Source organism: Pinus tabuliformis, chromosome 4_2 (genome assembly GCF_031772625.1).
Source record: "Pinus tabuliformis cultivar Carrire ecotype Pingquan chromosome 4_2, CPIR1, whole genome shotgun sequence".
Classification (NCBI taxonomy): Eukaryota; Viridiplantae; Streptophyta; class Pinopsida; order Pinales; family Pinaceae; genus Pinus; species Pinus tabuliformis.
In genome coordinates, this window is record NC_142304.1 from 223,725,506 (window position 1) to 223,750,480 (window position 24,975).

Genomic DNA, 24,975 nt, shown 5'->3' on the forward strand with positions numbered 1-24,975 from the left:
GAGCGAGGGAATCGACTAAAAAACCTATCGATGCAACATATTAGGCCTGGTTATTGGTGGAAGATCTAATGCACATGCCATTTGAAAGGACTAACATATGCAAGAGGGTAAAAATGGCTCAGGCTGCCGAGGCTAGATTCCGAGAGAAGCGACTCGCACCATCGGCATGGCCAATATACGGTGTGGATGATGGATCCATCTGAAAGGTGCAAAAGACAACATATGATATGATGCAATCTACCCAAATTTATGGCAAAAATAAAGACACGCAAATCAAAGGGATGTGCTGTGAGCAACATTTCTGGAGGTAGAGCGCATTGGGAGAATTAGGAAGGAGATGGCCTTCGAAATCCTCATGAAGGAATGCCCCCTTACTCAAGTGTAGGGGTAATCAGGGGTAGACATATCTTCCATGGTGTCCTCATCAAGCTGGGAGATGGGTGGATGGGAGGAAGACTGACTACATGATGCAGCGGCATTACCTGGTGCATCAACCTGAGGAATAAGGTTCACATACGCATCGTCTTGAATGGAAGATGATGGATTGGTAGATGGAGGGTCTACTGATGTTGATACCTTAGATTTTGTCGAAAAAGGTTTGATAGAAATGCACACAACAACCTCAGGAAGGTTTGCCGGTGAGGAACTCAAGGATGATGACAGGTAAAGAACGGGGCCTATGGTATCCGCCATCTTGAGATAGGGGTGAGGGATCAAAATAGTAGGGCCATATTTTTCCTATTCTAGTTGACTGGTGTTACCAGAATCCACATGTATAGGAGTAGAGGCTCCATGAGTGGCCTCGTATTCATGAATTGCCCCAAGGCAATCACGAAATTCATTCAGACGAGGGAAACAATGGGAATAGTGACCATGAAGATCACACAAGGCACAAGGGTGGTTTGTGCGAAGTGTTTTGAGTTTCTTAGGTGGGATTGATATGTTAACATGGAATTCTGGAATATTTGACTCAGGGAACACTTCACAAACCAACGATTTAAGTTGAGGAAGTTCAGGACAATTGTTGGTGGCATGCCCAACAACTTCACACAAAGAGCATGGGGGTGTCAGATTTGGGGCCTTAGGGGCCGAAGGAGGTTGGGGAGCCTTATCCTTAGAATCTTTCCTTTTTGTTTTTCCCCTCTGGCTAGATGCTTTCATGACGAGAGCTGGTTCCTATTGAGGTTGTGATGGAACTAAAGCAGCGGCAGGGGTCATGGGGACCGGTTGAATTAGGGTCAAAGCATGATAAGGTCTTAGATGACTAGGCAGAATGTTTGTAGGGGGATCGATGTACCATATTAGGATCCCCAGAGTCATGTTAGGAAGGACTAACGAAGCCATGACAGGTACAGGCAAAACTATAGGAGGGGGGAATAAGAAAGGTATTTAGCTGGCAGGATAATGTCCTGGCGGAATAGCTCCTGGATGGTTGAGACCTGGAGGAATAGTTCTTGGTGGGAACATAGGAGAGGCACCCACAAATGGAGGAGGTCTTGGGGGAGTGGGTCTAGAGGGTTCAGCTAGAAGAGAAACAACAGGATGTTGAGGAGTTGGCTATTGATTAGGTGTACTAGACTGCTTAAGGGTAGCCCATGATGCTTGTAACATGAAAACACTCATGGAAGTAGGTTCAAAAATGGGAGGGGCAGAACCAAGGAAGGCACAAAAAAATGAGGAATCCTTATAGACTCTAGGTGAGAGATTGGTGCAAGGAGTTGAGGACTGGTTGTCGGACATCGACGAGATGATAGAATCGGGGGAGGTCACGGATGTCGGCTCGTAGTAAGTCAACTGATCAATGGTAATGATATTCCATTCATGGGGGAAGCACATCTTGCGGAACACCGCAGATGTGACAACTAACATGGCATATGTGTAACTACGACCTAAGAGGATGTTGTAATCCAAAGGGGCATCAATGACTTCGATATCGGCATGGACAATGTTGCCTGCAAGGGTCATTAGACAGTTGTTCTACATGCCAAGGGGCTAGGAGGAGTGTCCATCCCAAGCACGCAAGGTGATGGTGGAGGGGGACAACTTAGGTGACTTGAGTTGTTTCCAAACAACAATGGACATCACACAGGTGGATGCACCTTCGTTAATAATGCATCTGGAGATGATGGAATTATAGAATCTAACTGGTATCTGGAAAGCAATAGATGAAGGTAACGAGGGATGCTCTGATGTATCAACCGGGAAGACAATCAAATGATCATCAGAAGGATCAACTGCACCCAAATCAGTTAGTAGAGCCTTCTTTTGGGAAGGGCATGACTGGAGGACTTCCAGTGTCAACATGGCAGTAGGTGATTGTGCCAAGTCATCTACTATACTGTATGTATGGGAAACTCTGTTAGAAGCCACATTACGGTGTAATGGTCCCTTTGGGATCTTGGGAATGGTCTCCACTTTGGGTTGAGGGATTTGTAAAGGACCATTTTGTGTCGTAAGAGGCTCAGTGGACACTTTGGTTTTGGAATTAGTAGCTAACGAAGTGGAGGTCTTGTCATATTGACATGACTGAGTTTGTAGGTTGATATTGGAGGGGTTAACCTCATCAGAGTTCATCATTAGGATCTGGTAGTCACCAGGACCAAAAGATTGGGGGAGGTGGGCTGCTTGACCTAGCTGGGGTTGAGTAGAAAAAAATTCTTGTTGAGGGAAAGGATTTGTGAGAACGGCCAGTTGAGGTGGTGTAGGATTCTGAGGCGATTGTTGACCTCGAGAAGCTCCTTGAGCTTCCCACATTTTGTGCATCTAGGGTAAGAGAGGACACTCATGTGTATAGCGGCCATGTACACCACAACATGCACAAGGTTTGTTCATATGAATAGCCTTTTTTTGCTTGGGCTGACTGCCCTATTACTGGTTGTTGGTGTTATGTTGGTTCCCCTAGGGTTCACTAGGCTGGTTACCTTGGTTACCCTGGTTACCCTTGTTACCCTTCCCCTTATTCTTTTTCTTCTAATTTTAGGGATTGGTATCACTCTATTGTGAAAAAACTTGGCCCTGAGGGGGTGGTTGCTGCTGGGGCTAAGGATGCATGGGATGCTACGACACTAATGCTTGAGGGGCTAGAGTGCTAGGCTATACATAAGAAGGAGAAACAATTTGGTAGATGGGTTGGGCCCTAAGAAACATGTTGCTAGCAGGAGGAGCATAAATGTTGGAGGAACTAGTGCCCTCCTTCGGGTAGCCATAACTTTGTTGAGGGTATCACGAAGAGTGTGAAAGGGATCTAATGATACGTCGGCAGTGTGAGATGCCCCCAGTGCATTGGCACTTCTAGGACGAGGGAGGTTTGGAATGACGATATAGACATAATTGGATTGGGCATAAATCAGATCGTATCTCAAAGCGGTCTGGAGAGCTTCTTCCTCGGTTTGAGGAAAATGGGATGTGACATCTTTTTTGATGGGGGATAAAAGGCTCTTAAGAAACCAATCTAGATAAACATAGTCTTCGAAATGCGGGGCACATGCTCCTCCTTAGACACCACTCTTGAACATGGTCAGAAATGCGAGTGGTAAAGGACTGACAGAATGTGGTCAATATCTCCGTACCAGTGTTGTACTAGAGGGGTAACTAGAAATATGATAAGAATGCTTTAGCAAGCATTGCGGAAATGGAGTGAGAGGAAGTGGGCTAGTCTACATACCATTTTGCAGCGTCTCCAGTGAGCATGCGTTGGAAGAGCTGAAGATGAATAGAGTCACCGGTTATGCTGTTGGACGAACACCACATGTGGAAGGATCGAAAATGGTTGGTAGGATCCTCTCCAGTAATACCCTCGAACTTTGGGATGTTTGAGGGAAGCTTAGTCGGCATAGAGTGCCAACCAGCATCATGGTGTATGGGGTCGTTTATCAACTGGTTAAGATTTGGTAGACTTAACCTAGCCATAAAGGGGAGCATGGGGCTACCAGAATGGTTCTTGAGACTATTACACTTGATGTGACCACTGGTATAACACTGAAGCCACCACCAAATTGGGTTCCTACACGAGCTGTCTAGACATGGTGATGATATGTGGTGAAGGAGACTTAGAATCAGATGAGGAATCAGAAGGACTAGGAGAAGAGTCAGTATGGGGACTTAGAGGGCTATGAACTCGAATCCGATGGGGAGGAGTAATATGCCCAAGCGTAAATTGGGGGTGAAGGCCTAATAGTCTCTGCAACACATGCCTTGGTATCGCAATGATGGAAGGACACACAAAACATGGAAATGGTGAAGGGAGATCAACAATATATCTTTTGTCTCTGATGCGGGGAGATAAATTTATTATGTTAAGTCTTGGCTTGGTGGTGTAAACCAAGCACCCTTTGCTTAAGGTGTGCTTGTGTGTGTAAGTGTATTAATTGATTAAGCCCAGATCGTGTTTGTAAAAAAGAAAAAAGCTTGTTACAAATAAACTGAAATAAATAACAGAAAATAAACAACAAAAAAATTAACTAAACCCCACCCAAACTGGGTTTTCAAACACTATACTGCTTGGTGGCTAAACCGATGGAAAATACACTGAAATGGTCAAGAGATCTAAATGTCAGTGTGACTAGGATCAAGTGACTCTAAGTTGCTGGAAAGTGGTGCAGCAACAACAAAAAACCAGAGGGGAAGATCACTGCAAAAAGATAGGGAGATGGGTGAAACACCTAGGGCAACCGATGGGACCCTAAGGGAATGACCAAACAAGTTTAAATGTGAAACTATGGATGGTAGAAACCTATCTTATTAGATCTGAAACAAAAGGTTATGGATCTGGAAAATGTGGCTGAAGGCACTGTAGAAACTCAAACTTCTCACTCGTCTAAACTCCTCTTAGAAAAGTGGAAGTGTACTAGAAGCCCTAGGGGAGGCTAAATTCAACTCTGACGAGTAAATCAAAATGGATCAAGGCCTAAGTAGGATGAGATGGAGATCAGACATTCGACAGACAACTCTTAGTAAAATCCAAAAACAGATCTGAGAAAAACCCTAAAGCCCAAAAATTGCAAGTTTTGATCTGTTTTTTTTATGAAATCACACTTTTTGGGCTGAAAGTTGTGTTCTAAAGCTCAGATCACACCTTTTGGGCTGAAAACTGTGATTTCTGTTCTGAGACTCCCAGTCTGCAAATTTCAGAAAAAAGTGCCACCTTTATCGCGGCTAGTTCCTGTGACCTGCGGAAACGACCAGAAAGCTTGCGGAAGTCATAACTTTATTAGATCTAGGTTAAAACACTAGGGAACATTAAGAGAATTGAAAAAAGAGGAAACCTTAAGTTGAAAACCAAAGGTCACCCAAGTTTTTGGATTTGAAGTATAAAATCCAGTGGAGTCGCCAATTTTGTTGTAGTGTTTTCTTCTCAATGATGTATGAAAAGAACCCAATTAACTAGGTTGTTGATGACAAACAATCTCAAAAACATAAATGGCTGCTAAACATTGTAGATCTGTAGCAACTGATAGAAACAAAACCTGCCAAAGTTCGGATCTATGAAACAACCATAGTTAAACAACAAAAAGAAAGAGTAATAGCTCCAATCATCCATTGGAAACCATATATGTAAAGAATAATTTTATAATAACACCTGTGAAGAGAACAGATAAATGTTACCAGTCCCCCTCTATGGGATGGGTTCTTTGTTATCCTCAAACGTCTTCAGCTTCTGTAGATTCTCTCTTCTCTATAACGCATAAACCCAACAAAAATATGGTGTGTGACAATGAAACTAATCAGAGTTACAACAGTAAGTGCAACAATGAAAATAATCAAAAGTGAATAATGAATGGAAAACCCTTCTATTTATAACAAAATATTGAGTTATCCTAGAATAATGAACAATAATAAAATATTATTAATCCCATTCTTGGAATAACCACTTGGAATATTTTATTATATTTGTTTAGGAAGGAAAATATTTAATCTTTTATTTAGAAATAATAAATAAATAAATGATTTATTTATCATCTCAAGGAATTAGTTAAGGTATAATAAACAAATAAGGATTTATTTAATTATTCCTAAGGGATTTAGTCAAATTTAACAAAGAATAATAATTAATTAGTGATTAATTAATTTTTCTTATAGAAAAATAAGATAAATAATGATTTATCGATTTATTTTTCATGATTGGTCCAAATTTAACAAGGAATAATAATAAAACAATGGTTTAATTAATCATTTCTAGAAGAAAATCAAATAAATAGTGATTTATTTAATTATTCATCATGGGTTTAACTATAAATTACTTAACAAAGGTGGTTTATTAAGTAATTTTTGACAGTGAAAGCAATTTTACTATGGTAAAATTGGCTTTACATGGTGTACTTCGATCCATCTAGTAAATTAGGCTAGATGATCAATTTTTTGGTGATAACACCTATTATGTGGACTACTATGGGCAAAATCTAACTTAATCAATAGAGGGGCATGGTTAGATTTGATTTAGATAGGACAACCCCCAATATCGAACTTCAGTAGTATAGAGGTGAAACTTTGAGAGTAGATTAAATAATCTACCACCCTTTGACCATTGTAGGTTTTGCATGTGATACCTCTTGAAGCTAGTCACCTTATCATTCCATTGCAAATAACCATGCCAAAAAAACTACAGGGCCCCATTAATTCTGCCCCGATGTGTGTCACACCACCATTTTCATCTTGTGAATCCCTTTTCCAAGGTTGAATAACTCCCTCTTCCAATCATAGGGGAGTGTTTTCTCCTCTTTCTTCATTGCTCAGCTAGAGGGATTGGTTTTTCACCATCCTTGCATTAAAGTCACCTATTAAAAATATTTCCCCAAGAGGAACGAATAAAGATATATCTCTCTTCAAGGAGGCATATAGGTCTTCCTTATCTAAATTTCTTCTCTTATAGATCTTTGATTTTTTTGGGGCAAGGTAACAAGCCACCAACCTGAAAGTAATCTCCTTCTTTGTTATTTGCAGCCAAATGTCTTTTTTATTTGGATCCTCTTTTTCCACTTTTATAATTCCACCCTATTTTTCACTTCTTAGCACTTTGACTCCCCCGTGTCCTTTTCCTATCTCTTTTCCTTTGTTCCAAACTGAAAAATTCTTATAACCCTCAAAATTTGGAACCTTGCATCCATCGTGCTCATGTGTTTCTATAAGAATGATAATATCCTTCCCCTCTATTATGGGCCCCAATCCCGAACCTATTCACCATGGATAACCTATGCAATTCCAAATTACTACCTGTAATTAGTCCAGTGGAGCCCCTATTTCCTATTTCTTATTTGGGAACCGATCACTGATTTGAGCTTTCCCATTCTTCAACCATGCCCATTTTTACTCATTTCTTGCTTCTTTCACTTTTTCCCACTCCTTTCTTTGTTGATCATGTTGAACAAGAGTTAACTCTTCATCTAGGTAAATGTGTGTGCCTCTAAGCAATCCTCTATTTCTAAGGATCATATTATTACCCTCTATACTTCTCAAGATAACTCTTACATGTCTATCACTTCCTCCCTCTACCTTCTTTTCGATCCTACTTGATTGATGACTACACCCTATCCACTTCAATTGATCTTTAAGGGAGTCCCTTGCTTAGATGTCAGTCCTTCCATTTTCCCTGTAGTCCCTCAACCCTTTGATAATTATATTTGTATCCTTGCCTTGCTTGCATTTTTCTTATTTTATTTGAATTTTGATTTGCTTCTCAATGATTCCCTTTTTATTGTTTGATGACCCACTTACAACTTGCGACCATGATTTAGCCTCTTCTATCTAATATTTTAGTTGATTTTATTTAGTTTCCAGTTCGGCTAATGCTAACTGAACATCCTTTATTTGTGTTTTGTCCTCTTCTTTGACCAATTATGACTTCTCAAGGCCGGTTACCCTTATTTGCTCTAATTCTTGTTTCACGGAAGCCACTTCTTGTTGCCCTTTTTCAATTTCACCCTACACGTTTTCGATTTCTTCCTTAAGAGCTTTATTTTCCCTCTCTAATATTCCCTTGAATTTCATAATCTAATTTACCTTTTTTCCTTCATACCACTTTTTTGCTTCTAAAATTTCGAGTCTCCTTTTCATGCTCATGAGCTCTTCCACATATAGTCCTGATGACTACATTAATGGTGTTGATGTGGGACTATATATGCCTTTTTTTCATGCTTATCTGATTTTTTATCATCTTTGTTAGCTACAAAACCCTCTGTTCTGTTCATAATTGATTTGAGACCCTTAATATCTTCTCTTTTCCCTACACTGGTTTGAGGCCTTACTAGATATGTTGTTTACTTTCGGCAGGATCATTACAATTTTTTTCTTAGGTGTTTGCCTGATCTAGGTGGATATTGGTGGCCACCCGCCTATTCCACTTGGACCCCCACCATTGTTTCCTTAATTTTTTTTAGTTTCCTTATTTGTAGCACAATTTACTATTTTTGGTAGTTTTTCGGGACTTGAACTTTTGGAGCCATTTTGAGGCCCTAATCGACATTTTTTTTGGGAAAAATGAGATCAAAATGGTCGTTAGACTAATGTTGGTCATGCAAAAGTTGTAGTCGTCGGATAGATCTTTCTAACGAGGTATTGTGCGCGTCAAACAAAGATCGTATACCAAAGTTACGACCCCGGGAAGTTGATGTACCAATTTACCCAAACAGGGTCCATAGTTGATGCTTCATCTCCTAGGGTTAGGTTTTTGGGTGTTTAGGGTTTTCCATTGCTTCTCAATAATAAATAGGCCTTTCAGCCTCATTGTAACACAATTTAGAGGTATGTAGTCGCCACATATCTTCTCAAAGATAAGCTACCATCGCCCAAGCTAGTCTTATTTCCATTCTGTTTGTAAGCATATTTCAATATTTGATATTAATGGAATGAAGTGTTATTTCTACTGGATCTTTGTATTTATGGTTATATTTGTAATTTGCTGCATTCTTGTTTAAATCTGGATCAGTGGTATTAGAGTGGTCAACTCTTTCTCTATTTTTCTTTGCATATCCCCGACGAGGTCGGGATATAAGGAGTTAGGGTTGGATCTGGTTCAACCTTTGCAAGGTCAGCCTTGCAAACCCTGAAGGCCACCCATGGGGGAAGAAAAGAAATATGAGGGGGCAGGAGATCCTATCAAAATATTGCTCGAGGAGGCCCTCGAGAAACAGAGGAACACGATGATGGATAACTTTGCCCAGATCCTTCAACGGTTTCCCATTGGCGACACATCCACATCCAACATCCACTCTGGGGGATCCAGTCCTTTTAAGGTGCAAGTAAACTTTGACATTCTCATATTTGAGGGCTAAATAGATGTAGAAGCTATAGATAAATGGTTAAATCTGCTAGAAGGATATTTTTCTGTGCATGATTTTTCCAGCTAAGAAAATATTACTTTTGCTCTTCTCAAAGTCGCCCCCCACATCAAGGATTGATGGGGAACCTGCTGTGAGCAGAAGGATGAAAGCATGACCTCACTGTTTTCAGCTGCACCAAAATGGAATTCATTCCAAGATGCCATAAAGGAGAAGTACTACCCTGTTGGGAGCTATGAGGATAAATACATAAAATGGACAATGTTGCGGCAGGTAAGGGACCAAGATGTGCCGGAATTTACCAATGTTTTTCATACCCTTTGCACAAAGTTTGGTATCAAGCATTCGGAGAAACATTTGGTACTCAAGTACTGGGGCTGCCTATGCAGGTACATCTAGGATGAGATGGAGTTCCTAGACATCTCCTCACTCGATATGGCGTACCAATATGCCATCAAGATTGAGCAGAAGTTTAAACAAAAGAAGCGAGACTTTCGATCTATGAATTTGAAACAAGGGAAAGGTGACCCCAAACCATAGAACAAAGGATAGAGCCAAGGTGAGGTAGCCCAGGACACCCCGCCAAAGCCTCAAGCAAAGAACAACACTGCAAAGCCAAAGAAGGACATGGGAAAGTGTTGTGAGTTCCATAAGAGCTCCACTCACAACAGGAGTGAGTGTCAGGCCAAGCAGCCACTGGTGGCCAAACTGAAGGCTTTGGAATGAGATGCATGTTCCAACTCTGAGATATTACTCGACAAGGGGAATGACAAAGGGAAGAAGATTATCAATGCGGAGCGCAATGCAACCATTTCCACCACGAAGATACAGAAGGAGGAACCTGAAGATCCATGGGAGGAGGAGCACTTCTTCCACTCCCAGATGTGGGTAAACAGTTCCCCACTACAGTTCATTATCGATAGCGGGGGCCAAAAGAACCTCATTTTGGCAGGGGTCATGAAGTGGCTAGACTTACCGAGCACAACACACCCACAACCATACACCATTGAGTGGCTTCACCAAGGATGAGATCTTCGCGTGGGCCAACATTTCCTCCTTCCATATAAAATCAAGCCCTTCATGGATGAGGTATTATGTGACATTGCTCCGCTTGATGTTTATGATGTATTATTAGGCCAACCATACTTGTGGAAGTGACATGCTGTGTATGAGTCAAGGCCTCGCGCTGTTATTGTTACTTTTGGAAATAAGTTGTACAAGATACTAGAGGTAGAACCACCTACCACCATCTCTTTGGTTACTACAAAACAATGCAGTAAGCTCATTTCCAAAACCAAGAAATTCGTTTTCCTAAAGATACGCCCTTAGGAAAAGAAGAAGACAATGGCCATGACCTCCAAACAGGGCTCATCTGCACAACAAAAACATATGGACAAGGTCTTGGAGGAGTACAAGGACATCTTCACCTCCCCCGCAGGGGTACCTCTACACTGTTAGGTCAAGCACTCCAATGATTTGACCCCAGGTGCATCGTTTCCCAATGGACCAATTTATCAGTGCTCTGTTCTGGAGAACGATGAAATCAAGCGGCAGATTTAGGATTTGCTACAGAAAGGTCACATCGGTCGAGTTCATCACCCTATGGGAGACCGATTGTGTTGGTACAGAAGAAGATGGTATTTGGAGACTCTGTATTGACTACTGGGTGCTGAATAAGATCATTGCCCGAAAAAGGTACCTAATCCCATGGATTGATGACCTTCTGGAGCAACTAAAGGGGGAAAAATATTTCAGCAAGATTGACTTGAAGTTTGTATATCACTAGGTACCAATCGAACCCTCTGATGTGTGGAAGACTACCTTCAAAGCCAAGGAGGGCCTTTTCGAATGGTTGGCTATGCCTTTTGGGTTGACAAATTCTCCTGCAACCTTCATGAGGTTGATGGATGACATATTGTAGCCATTCACCAACCCATTTGTAGTGCTATACTTGGATGACATCCTGATCTTCAACCATAGTTGGGAAGAGCACCTCCACTACATCCGATAGGTTCTCGAAACACTATGACAACACAAGCTATGTGCCAATTTGGAGCAATACACTTTTGGCATGACCTAGGTTTAGTATCTGGGATACATTATTGATGAACAAGGGGTGCATGTGGATCCAGCCAAGATCCAAGTCATTCGGGATTGGCCAACACCAACTACTCTGACAGAGCTCTGCAGTTTTTTGGGTCTTGCCAATTTTTACTACAGGTTCGTGTTGGGATTCTCTCATATCACTTGGCCCTTGATTCAAGTCACCAAGGGAAGATTGAAAGAAAAATTCTTTTGGTCTGAATCTCAATCGAAGGCATTCACAGAGTTGAAACATCATCTCTGCTATTCACCAGTGCTCACATTACTAGACTTGCAACAACCATTTGAGTTTGAGACAGATGCCCCTGACTATGCTATTGGGGCAGTCCTTACTCAACATGGGCATCCAGTGGCATATCACAGTGAAAAAATTTTAGGCACAGTCCGAAAGTATCCCACTTATGAGAAAGAGATGTATTCCATTATGCAAGCCTGCCAACAATGGAAGCATTACATTTTGGGGAAGGAAACAATCATCCACACAGACCACCGACCCTTGTAGTTCATACAGATGCAAGGGAAGTTGTAGAATGATCGCCATCAAAAGTGGTCCACATACCTGCAACAGTTCCATTTGAATATCAAGTATAAGAAGGGAAACACCAATAATTTTTCATACTGCCTCAACTGACCACCGATCATGGCGTTAACCACCATGCTCAACTCTTGTGAGCACGAGTTTGCTGATTGGTCGCTTCTCTACAAAAGTGACCTAGAATTCGGCCACACATACCAGACACTCTTGGAGGGTCAAAAAGTTCTAGATTTTCACCTCCAAGATGCCCTGTTAGGCCCCCTGGGACACCTTTGTGTTCCTTCAAGCGAGTGTGCTAAGATGATTGGGGAAGCACACTATAGTCAGGCCGTTAGGAATTTCAGGGTTGAGAAAACTATGGTAGTACTACAAAAGTATTTCTATTGGCTGAATCTTAGACATGATGTCAGGAAGTACATCAGATCCTGCACTGCCTGCACCATTTCCAAACTGACCATTAAGAAGAAAGGCCTCTATACACCGCTGCCTACCCTTAGTCGACCTTGGGAATCCATCTTTATGGATTACATGTCAGGCCTTCCTTCTACTAAGCATGGAAATGACTATGTTTTTATGGTTGTCAACAGATTCTTGAAGATGGCCATTATGGCAGCATGCAAGAAGAATATCACAACAGAAGCCACTGCTAAACTCTTCTTTGAACAAGTGTGGGTACACTTTGGAATCCCACAGTCTATCATCTCAGATCAAGATAGCAAGTTCCTCAATAAATTTTGGTCCAGTCTCTGGCCGATGTTGGACACCAGGCTCACTAAGTCCACAAATTTCCATCCCCAAACTGATGGTGAGATAGAGGTCGTCAACAAGATGATCGTACACATTATGCACATGTACAACTCAAAGCATCCAAGCACATGGGATGAGAGCCTCCCCTATGTCTAGCACAAATATAACCAGACTCTCCATAGCTTGACTGGACACAACCCATTTGACGCAGGTGGAAACAGTGGCTTAAGAAAACCCAACAATCACCCCGTTGTTTTTACACAATTCTGCCTTTTGCCTTTAGAACTGGAATGCCTTTGGAACAAGGAAAAAACAATGATTTTCCCTTTTAAATTAGACACACTTGCTGTACACCGTAGATCACAATCTAAATGATCTAATGGTCAATATTCACTCCGAAAATCAAAGCCATCCGTGGGTCCTCCATCGTCGATTAACTCACGACAGATCCAATGGTTCACAGGAATTTCAGAGGCACAACTTGCACGGAGAGTAACCACCCGAAAAAGTGGTTTCCTCTCTCCTCGTCGTTGCTACATGTCCTCCACTGAATGGAATTAGAGGCCCTCCTCGAAATACATCTTACAGCTTTCAGTCCACCTGAAATACCACTTCCACTGTTTGAAACCCGCTCTTCTATTAAATAATCTAGCGATGCAAGATATGTTGATCCAATGGTTGGGGAAGGTTCGTTTCATTGGTTCAAACTGGAATCAATGGCTGAGAACTTATCCGACTCAACACTGTTAAAAGTACAAAGGCCCGTGATTCTTCTTTTAACTTTGTGTTTGCTATTACGAAGCGTGAAAACAGAGAAATAATCAACCCTATCCCAAATACAAATAAACAAAAGCACAATGAGGATTTCCACAGGTTTGATAATTAATCACACACACAACATCAATTATTCATAATAAAAGAGATTACAGAGTCTCGACCTTGGCCCGATTACACAAATAAAAGACCTCTGTTTCAAAAGGAAATCCACACGCTACTCTTGACTCTCGCTCCACTCAATCCTCTCTTCATTACATTTTTTTCCCTTATTTTTATCAATCGAATATCACTCTATTCTGTGCCTAACAACTCAATCCCTATTTTAATCAATCTAACAAAAAATCTCTAATTCCGAGCTCTACCACACACCTATGCTAACAACTTATCTTTGAACCTAAAATAAGACAATTTATAACTATTACAATAATGAAATACAACTTATTTCTTGAGAGATCCAACCCTCTCAGTAAAACTGACTTTTGACCAATTAGATCCATGGAATTCAACTTGTTTAGCCACAACATGTGAACAAAATTTCACATTGCTGGCTAAGTCTGGATGCTCCTGCATCAGACTCCCGAGGAAGAAAAGAATCGTCCTTCAAACTTTTAGGACTTACTCCATACTTCTGAAATTCTGCTGTTGTCAACCAGCTAGCATCCTCCACTGGCTGTCCTTTCTGTTTGACTAGATATTGGAAATAAGTCTTTCCTTTGGTTCTTTTGGATACTCTTTTCTACCAAACAACTTCCACTTATTTCTTAGCTATCTTTGGCATTTGTTCTTCCCAGTTCACAGTTTGAACTTCATCTCCTGTAGTCTCCTCATGTAGCTTTGTCTCTGTCTCCTTGTATGGATACAAATCTGCAACATTGAATATAGGTGATATCCCAATCCCTTCTGGCAATTCAATTTCATAAGCATTACTTGAAAACTTTCTTATAATTCTACATGGTCCTATCTTTTTCATCTTTAGTTTATTGTAAGTCTTAGCAGGAAATATTTATTTTCTCAAATACACCATCACTAAATCTCCCACTTGGAATTCTTTCTCTCTTCTTTTCATATCTATTCTCTGTTTGTATTTTCCGCTGCTTTCCTGCAATCTGCCTTTGACATCTTCTTGTAGTCTCTGCATCTGTTCTACAAACTCTTCAGCTTTTTCACTTCTGATCTCCTATTTACCCAAATCTCTGAGCTCATACACACCTCTTGGATTCATCCCAAAAACAATCTGAAATGGACTCATCCCAGTACTTCGGTTTGGAGTGTCATTATAAGCAAACTCAGCCTGAGCTAGTGCTAAATCCCACTGCTTAGGATTTTGATACACTAAACTTCTCAATATGTTTCCCAAGCTCATGTTTACTACTTCGGTCTGTCCATATGTTTGAGGATGGTATGCTAAAATAAAACTAAGGTTAGCTCCCAGTTTCTTCCAAAGAGTTCTCCAGAAATGCCTTACAAAATTTGTATCTCGATCAGACACAATACTTACAGGCAATCCATGTAATCTTACAATTTCTGAAAAATAGATTAGTTATATGTGTTGCATCACTAGTCTTCTTACAAGCAATGAAATGTGCCATCTTGGAAAATCTATCTATTACAACATAAATGGAATCATTCCCCCTTTGAGTTTTAGGTAAGCCCAAAACAAAATCCATGCTAACTGCATCCCATGGTCGGTTTGGTATTGGAAATGGCTGGTACAATCCTGTATTCTGGCTTCTTCCTTTAGCATGCTGACATATCCTGCACTTCTCAACAAATTTCTTAACATCAGTCTGCATCTTTGGCCAATAGTAAAAGGAATTTACCTGTGCAAAGGTTTTGTCTTGTCCAAAGTGACCAGATAATCTCCTACAATGTTTCTTCTTTATTATGTTTTCCCTCATAGAACATTTGGGAATGCACAACTTGTTGCTTTTAAACAATAACCCTCCTTGGATAAGATAATCTAACCACTAACTTCTATTATGAACTATTGGATTTTGAACTGCTATATAGATATCTTTGAAATCTACATCATCTTTGTACATTTCAACCATTTCTTCAAATCCTACAACACCCACTTTGAATTCTTGCACAATAAAACTTACCCTGCTCAATGCATCAACGACTTTATTTGACTTACCACTCTTGTGTTTTATCACAAAAGTAAAGCTTTGCAAAAATTCTACCCACTTGGCATGTTTCTAGTTCAATTTCGGCTAGTTATTGATGAACGATAAGGCATGATTGTCTAAATACAATATGAATTCCTTTGGCAGCAAATAATGTCTCCATTTCTTTAAGGCTTGTATAATAGCATAAAATTCTTTATCATAAGAACAATACTTCTTCTTAGCTTCATTTAGTTTCTCACTAAAGTATGCTATTGGTCTCCATTCCTGACTCAAAACTGCTCCAATTGCAACTCCACTAGCATCTGTTTCAACTTGAAATACCTTTTCAAAATCAGGTAAAGCCAAAACTGGTTTCTTTGTGATTTTCTCCTTCAGCAACTTAAAATTCATGTCTGTTGCTTCTGTCCACTTGAACAGCTGATTAGTCTCCTTGATTGTTTCAAGAATTGATGCGCAAATCTGACTAAAACCTTTGATAAACTTTCTATAAAAACTTGCAAGACCATGGAAGCTCCTTACCTCAAATATATTTCTGGGAATAGGCCAGTTCCAAATTACTTGGACTTTCTCTGGATCCATTTTCAATCCTTCTTTAGAAACTACAAATCCCAAGTAAATTAATTCTTCCTTCATGAAACTACATTTCTTCATATTTATCAGTAGTTTCTCTTTCTGCAGAGTTCTTAGAACCAACTTAAGATGCTCTAGATGTTCTTCTTTACTTTTACTAAAAACTAGAATATCATCAAGATAAACAATAACAAACTTGCCTACATATTCCTTCAAGACTTCATTCATTAATATCATGAATGTGCTAGGTGCATTAGTGAGTCCAAAAGGCATCACTAACCACTCATACAACCCACTATTTGTTTTAAATGCAGTCTTCCATTCATTGCCTTCTCGAATTCTTATTTGATGATATCCACTCTTCAAATATATTTTAGTAAAATATTTGGATCCACTCAAACAATCCATCAAATCATCCATGCATGGTAAAGGACTATACCCGATAGTGATCTTGTTTATTGCTTTGGAATCTGTACACATTTTCCATTCACCTCCTTTTTTTGGACTGAGTACTGTTGGTACAGCACATGGACTAAGACTTTCTCTAATTAGCCCCTTATCCATAAGCTCCTACACTTGTCTTCCAAATTTTGCATTCTCTTGAGGAGTTAATCTATATGCTACTTTGTTTGGCAAACTTGCTCCTGGTATTAGATCAATATGATGACTAATACTCTTGATTGGTGGCAATGCATTTGGCAACTCATCCACAACAATATTAGCAAAATCATTCAACAAAGTTTTGATTTCTTCAGGTAAATCATCTAAGTTTGTGGAAGTCAAAATTACCTTAGGTCTCCCTATGATAGCAAAATGCATTTCTTCACCTTTTTCAACCTCTTGTAACAACTCCTTCCCACTCATCAGCATAACACTACTTCCAGGTGTTCCTTTGTCAGCGTCGTCCTTCAATGGCAGCAGTGTATGTTTAGTTCCATCCTTCTCTAGAGTATAAGTGTTTCTCCTCCCATCATGAATAGATTTTCGATCAAATTGCCACGGTCTTCCTAGTAATACATGGCATACATCCATGGGCATTACATCACATAATATCACATCTTTATATGTACCAATTTGTATCTCAACCTTGCATTGTTCTGTCACAATAATCTGATGTCCCTTCTGTAACCATGACACTCTGTAAGGAGTAGGGTGTATTGTCTTTGCTAGTCCGAGCTTGTCCACCATCTCTATAGAAACAAGGTTGTCAGTGCTTCCACTGTCAATTATCACTTTACAACATTTACCTTTAGATTTGCATGTAGTTCTGAACAAACTCTTTCTCTGAGCTGGTTCTTCAATCTCCTTCTCTATCTTAAGCAAAGTCCTTCTCAATAACAGGGATTCTCCTACTTCAGGGGGTTCTTCCTTTTCCATAAGTAGAGGTGGTTCTGGCTTTGCCTCAACCACATTCGCATTCCTCTGACTTGTTGGTTTATTATGAGGATAGTCCCATGACACATGTCCCCATTCTCCACATGTATAACACCAAACATCTCTTCCTCGACCTCTTCCTCTGGTTGAAAATATCCCTCTAGTAAAATCTCCCCTTTGTGGTGATCTGCTACTTGATCTGCCTGCTTCATGCTGATGCTATTGTCCCCTTGGTCTGGTAGTTCCTCTACCTCTTACTGAGCTTCTTCCTCTATTCCTTTGATTCTGTTTTCTCAACATCTTCTCTTTTGCCTTCAAACCTGCTTGATAGGCAAATTCAATAGTCTTCAGACTCAACAAGTTGATCTAATCCTGGATGTCATACCTTAAGCCATTGATATATCTTGCTACCTTCTCCATGTCATCTTCTGCATGTCTCGCTCTAATACTCAATCTATAAAACTCTTCTGTGTATTCTTAAACATGAATTCCTTTTTGCCTTAAATTTTGCAATTGTTTGAAAAGATTTAAATGATAATATTTAGGCATAAATTTGGCTTTCATTTTACTCACCATTTTGTCCCTTTGCTTGATCTTGGACTTTCCTTTCCTCGTTCTGGATGTTTGTAATTCATCCCACCAAATAGCTGCATGACCCTTCAATTCGGTAACTTCAAATTTTACCTTCTTTTTGTCATCAGCTTCCTCTTCATAGTCAAAATATTTGTCCAATGAATTGATCCAATCCATTAGCTCTTCTGCATTGAGACTCCCTTCATACGTAGGAATTTCCATCTTTGGTTTTCCTCCTACTTTCGCCAACATCTTGATAACTCTGGTAGTTTCATTTTCCTTCTCTTCTTCTTCCTCAGAAGATTCTTCTTTAGCACTGTCAGCTCCTTCATCAGGTGTTCTTCTTTGAGCAGTCTCAATTGTTTCCATTCTGGTACGTAGACTCCGGATCTCTTCCAGTAGAACTAGATTTGCTTCAGTTCTTCCTCGACCAATGCCAGCTCCTCTCCTTGGTGGCATTTTTCTGAAATCAACCTTAACTTTAGCTCTGATACCACAAATGATGCAGGAAGAAAAAGTGGCTTAAGAAACCCCAACAATCACCCCGTTGTTCACCCTTTTTACACAATTCTGCCTTTTGCCTTTAGAACTGGAATGCCTTTGGAACAAGGCCAAAACAATGATTTTCCCTTCTAAATTAGAAGTGCTCGTTGTACACCATATATCATGATCTAAATGATCCAACGGTCAATATTCACTCCGAAAACCAAAGCTGTCTATGGGTCCTCCACCGTCGATTAACTCGCGATAGATCCAATTATTCACAGGAATTTCGGAGGCACAACTTGCACGGAGAGTAACCACCCGAAAAAGCAGTTTCCTCTCTCCTCCTCACTACTACGTGTCCTCCACTGAATGGAATCAGAGGCCCTCCTCGAAATACAACTTACAGCTTTCGGTCCACCCGAAATACCACTTCCACTGTTTGAAACCCGCTCTTCTATTAAATAATCTTGCGATGCAAGATATGTTGATCCAATGGTTGGGGAAGGTTCATTCCGTTGGTTCAAACTGGAATCAACGGCTGAGAACTTATCCAACTCAACACTGTTAAAAGTACAAAGGCCCGCGATTCTTCTTTTAACTCTGTGTTTGCTATTACGAAGTGTGAAAACAGAGAAATCATCAACCCTATCCTGAATACAAAGAAACAAAAGCACAACAAGGATTTCCACAGGTTTGATAATTAATCACAGGTACAACATCAATTATTCATAATAAAAGAGATTACAGAGTCTCTGCCTTGGCCCGATTACACAAGTAAAATACCTTTGTTTCAAAAATAAATCCACATGCTACTCTTGACTCTCACTTCACTCAATCCTCTCCTCGTTACATTTTTTTCCCTTCCTTTTATCAATCGAATATCACGCTATTCTGTGCCTAACAACTCAATCCCTGTTTTAATCAATCTAACAACAAATCTCTAATTCCGAGCTCTACCACACACCTATGCTAACAACTTATCTTTGAACCTAAAATAAGACAATTTCTAACTATTGAAATAATGAAATACAACTCATTTCTTGAGAGATCCAAATCTCTCAGTAAAACTGACTTTTGAGAAATCAGGTCCATGGAATTCAACTTGTTTAGCCACAACATGTGAACAAACTTTCACATTGCTGGCTAATTCCGGATGCTCCTGCATCACCTTTTCAAGCGGGCTTGGGATTCCAACCACAATGTCCCATTGATGTGGCCATACCATTTGCAGCTATTCAGGTAGATTCAACTCATGTCCAGTCTCAAGCCAATAAGGAAAACAACTTCATTGAGCACATCCAACATATCCACCAGTAGGTGCATGACATTTTGGAGAAATAAAGTGCCAAGTACAAGAAGAGACATGATCAACATTGGGTGCCACACAAGTTTTAGGTGGGCAGCAAAGTCTGGTTGCATTTGCAGAAGGAATGCCTTAACGGAACCTATCAGAAACTTAGACCACTCTGATATGGTCCTTACACCATTACAAAGGCTTTGGGAGACAATTCATTTAAGCTCAACATTCCCCCATTCTTTGGACTGCACCTAGTGTTCAATGTGGACCGTGTTCGACCATACTTCCCACCATTGTTGGACACATCAAACATTGTAGAACAAATCACACCTATAGAGTTAAATCCAGATTGCATGGAACAAGCCACAACTGATCAGATCATGGACATGAAAATAAAGAACACCCAACAATAAAGGATCCAACTATATCGAGTTGTTAAAGCAGGCCAACTCCTTCACCAGGGCAAGTGGCTTACCAGGGACCAAGTTTAGTAGAAGTTTCCTCATCTCATGGAGGAACTCAATGCAATGTGGACCATTGCTTCCTAAGGGGGGAGGAATGATCCAGGTGCATATTGGTGGCCACCTGCCTATTCCACTTGGACCGCCACCGTTGTTTCTTTCAGTTTTTTTTTTAATTTCCTTATTCGTAGCACAATTTACTATTTTTGGCAGTTTTTCGGGTCTTGAACTTCCAGAGTCGTTTTGAGGCCATAAACGACATTTTTTTTTTGGGAAAAATGGAACTAGCATGGGGCATTATCCAATGTTGGTAATCCAAAAGTTGTACTGCTCGGATAGATCTTTCTAACGAGGTATTGTGTGTGTCAAATGAAGATCGTATGCCAAAGTTACGACCTCAGGAAGTTGATGTACCAATTTACCCAAATGGGGCCCATAGTTTGGTGCTTCATCTCCTAGGGTTAGGATTTTGGATGTTTAGGATTTTCCATTGCTTCTTAATAATAAATAGGCCTTTGATCATCATTGTAACACAATTTAGAGGCATGTAGCTGACACATCTCTTCTCAGAGATAAGCTACCATTGCCCGAGCTAGTGTTATTTCCATTTTGTTTGTAAGCATATTTTAGTATTTGATATTAATGAAATGAAGCGTTATTTCTATTTCATCCTTTTATTTATGGTTATATCTGTAATTTGTTGCATTCCTGTTTAAATCCAGATCATTCTTTTAGTTTTCAGATCTGCCTACACCTTAAAATCCTCTTATATTATTTTGTGTTTACAAAAGCCAGTCTCTCGTCTGTGTTGTAAGTTCCCTTCTGAAGAAAATGTGCCATAGATGAACCCCATGATCCCATTTAATCCTCCACTATTATTTCAAGGTGAGGAAATGAAGGTCCATTAATGAGCTGAAGGTTGTGTTTCCAATAAGAGCTCCCACTTTTACCATACACAAGGTTTAGCATTGGCAGTGAACCCTTCACTTGAGATTGCAAACCACCGGTGTACCTTACCCCCTCCACAACAATCAAATAATTTGCAAATTTGTTTCCTATTGTGTTAAGGAGTGGTATTTGGTCTCCTCTATGTTGGAATCCTCTCTCAACAATGACAACCTTTCCTTTGGGTCCTTCAGATTAACCATCATTTTTATTTTACTGTGTTTTGCTTTAGTTTCATATTGATGACAATTAATTTGTGTTAGTTTAAATGATATAAACATAGCTTAAATAATAAGAGACAAAAAATAAAAAGGAGAAAACCTCCCCTGCAAAGACTAGGTCCCTTTGAGTGTTCTTTGGTCCCACTGGTTGTCAGCTGTCTTGCCCCTATCTCTCACCTCGGTCTTTGCCTTTGTCGGTGCAGCTCTCAGTCGGAACTGTTCTCATTGCTTGGTCAATATCCTCACTACTCGGTAACATTACTACTTGGTATGTTGCGCATGGTCAATATCCTCACTGTTCAGTATCCTATGCATGGTCGGTATCCTCATTTCTCAGTATCCTCATAGTTGAGATCAATCGAGAGATTTGAAACATTATTTTGGCCTATAGGAATGATTGGAAAAGGATCAATTGAAGTTTTAAAGTAGAAAATATGTTGCAATGATACCTAGGGGGCTCAAACCTCTTACGACCTAGCTAATAGTTGGAAAAAGAGAGAATATATTCATTCAGTAGAATCGATATGTAAAGAGGAAATATTTGAAACAACGAAATCCATTAGGTATTTTGTCTCCATATTCGAATCTTTCTTTGGAAATAAGATGTTAATTTTTTATTATTATTTGAACATGTGTACTATTATATAAGGGGGATTGAATTCTTTTTAGAAGGGGGATAAGAATCTGTAGATAGGTAATGTGCATACCCAGGAGGCTATAGCACTATTGAGAAGAGAGAGCATTAGAAATAAACGATGGAAAACATTTCAATGACTGTGGAATTTTCAATTGAAGGTTTTTATTTAAGTATGGCTAATTTGGTTTGATTCAATTGATTATTCTTATAATTATTTTGTTTTCCATAGGCACTTTGATACATCGTATTTCTCAATTCTTTGTGATTTGATTCCTAAAGTCTTTCTTAATTCTCTGTGATTTGATTCCTGAAGTCTTGAGAGACAAAATAACCGTTGCTCTGTGATTTGATTCCATGAACAACCAGTGGAATAATTTATGTTCCTTTCCATTTTGTTAATTTAATTTCAATTGTTTATGATCAATCATATCTCCCTTTATTTATTTGTTTTTTAAGGGAGATATTGATTTATACATCATTTTAATCCCAATTCTCGTGATTTGATTTTGGGAGTTTAGATTGTAAATTGTGTTACTTTCTAATGAGTTAAATTAACATACTATAGTTGTTTCTAATGTGTATTCATATTTCATTATTTATTTATTGATTTGAATCTTAAAATGATGAATGAAACATTATTTAATCTTTGGAAATAGTTATAGTAATCTTTCCATTTACATTTAGCCGAGAACAACATATTACTAAGTATTATTTAGTTAATTTTTAGTATTGCATGCGATGGTAATTCTTGAGGTTTTATTAGTTAAACAGGCCTAGTTTGATAAAGCTCTATTTATAAGGAGTTAAAGAAATACATTTTCTTAGTTTTCATATTTTTTCTTTTTTTATATCATCAAGGACTATCTGTATTACTAGATTTATAATTGCATTTTTATTGTAGGAATAATACTTAGTTCACATCTGAAACATTAACATTATATATATATATATATATATATATATATATATATATATATATATATATATATATTTCGCCAGTTACGTTGTTTCTTGGCTTTTATATTCTTTGTATTATATCTCTATATACTTCGAATTATATGTTCTAACATGTTATGCTAATTTATAATTTATTTTAATTGATTCATTAACCCTTAGCTTAAATAGATAGATTAACATAAGTAGTAGTTTTAGGTTAACTGTAGGACAGTAATAAGATAAACCCCTTTTATTTTCTTCGTAAAAGGAGGCAAAACGTCAACAAAGCCTTAAAACCCATCAAGGGTGACAACACCAAACAACTTGGGCTATTTAAAGAGCCCCGGTCTAGATCACTTCTCCCTTGTTGAATATGGTGCATACAACCGGCATCAACACTAATCTATTTGTTGATCATGTAACTATTTCTAATTTTCATGATAACATTCATTTGTGGAAAAATTTGAATTCAAACAAAAAGAAAACTTCTAAAATATAGATATATAATGAGGTTTCCTCTAATCTAAATTAGGATTATGAAGTTGGAAATAATATTTTTATTCACATCAATCATGACTATTTTCATATTTATTTAGCTAATATGATAATATTGATAATTTTAGTCTTTTATATGGCTGGGAGGAAATGAAAGTAATCTTTTATGATTATTTTGATATTTATGACATTAAGACACTTCACCCATAGTGATGGTTATGTGAAGTTCTCATGTTATTAACTCCAAACTTAAATTTGTAGAGAAAAATGAGGTACTTCAATGTATAACTTAAAATACAAGAAATTCTTATTTTATTTCTTTTCAATCTAAAAATGATGATTTTCCTAAAAAAAAAAAAAAAAAAACATTTTCATCTCAACAAAATTTTAAACTTATAACTTATTGTCTTGATGAGATATGTATCCTTCCCATGAATCTTTCTTGAGCATTAAATGACTTTTGATTAATTTATTATGTTCCATTTGATTTTAAATTGGAAGAAATATTTCTTGAGAAACTTTCTTTCTTGAGCATTAAATGATTTTTGATTAATTTATTATGTTCCATTTGATTTTAAATTGGAAGAAATATTTCTTAAGAAACTTTCATTGCATAATAAAAAAAATATGTTCTATTGTAAAAATAACTTTGGATTCACTTTTATTTTATATATATATATATATATATATCCCAGTTAACTAATAATATATGTTGGTATGATATAGATAGGTGTGCAATTTACATTTAATGCAATAAGTAGTTTATAAACATTGTTCTTCATTTCACCATTTCCTAAATTTCAGACCACCATGATCTTCTACTTAGTGAGATATTTCTATTGATATGAAATTTATTTAATTCCAAGTTACATATACAAAATTACTCCCTCAGAAGTTTTCTACTATCATCATGTTTCAATGATGTGGCAAATGACATCCCCCTAGATCCACATGGAAAATGATGTTACACACTTATAGGGTTGGTGATATGGTGTGATGAGTAGGTAGATCGTTACATCCAAATCTAAGGAATAATATTTTGAAGCATTCAGTAAATGTCCTAGGTGTTAGATGTCTAGATCTAGATGTCTCTTAGGAATCCCAAATTATATATATATATATATATATATATATATATATATATATATGGCATCCTTGAAATCAAATATATTAGAATTCATATGTACCTTAGGCATCTCAAATGCTAGATATATCTAGATTTATATGTCTCTTAGGCATCTTGGATCTCATATATATTTTGGTTCAAATGTCCCAATTTGGTCCCAAATTCGGATATCCAAATGTTGTGGAGGTCCTTGCTATTTGGGTTGAGTTTTAGATATATCTAGATCTAGATGTCCCTTGAGTATCTTGGATCTCAAATACATCTATGTTCAAATATCTCACTATAATCCCA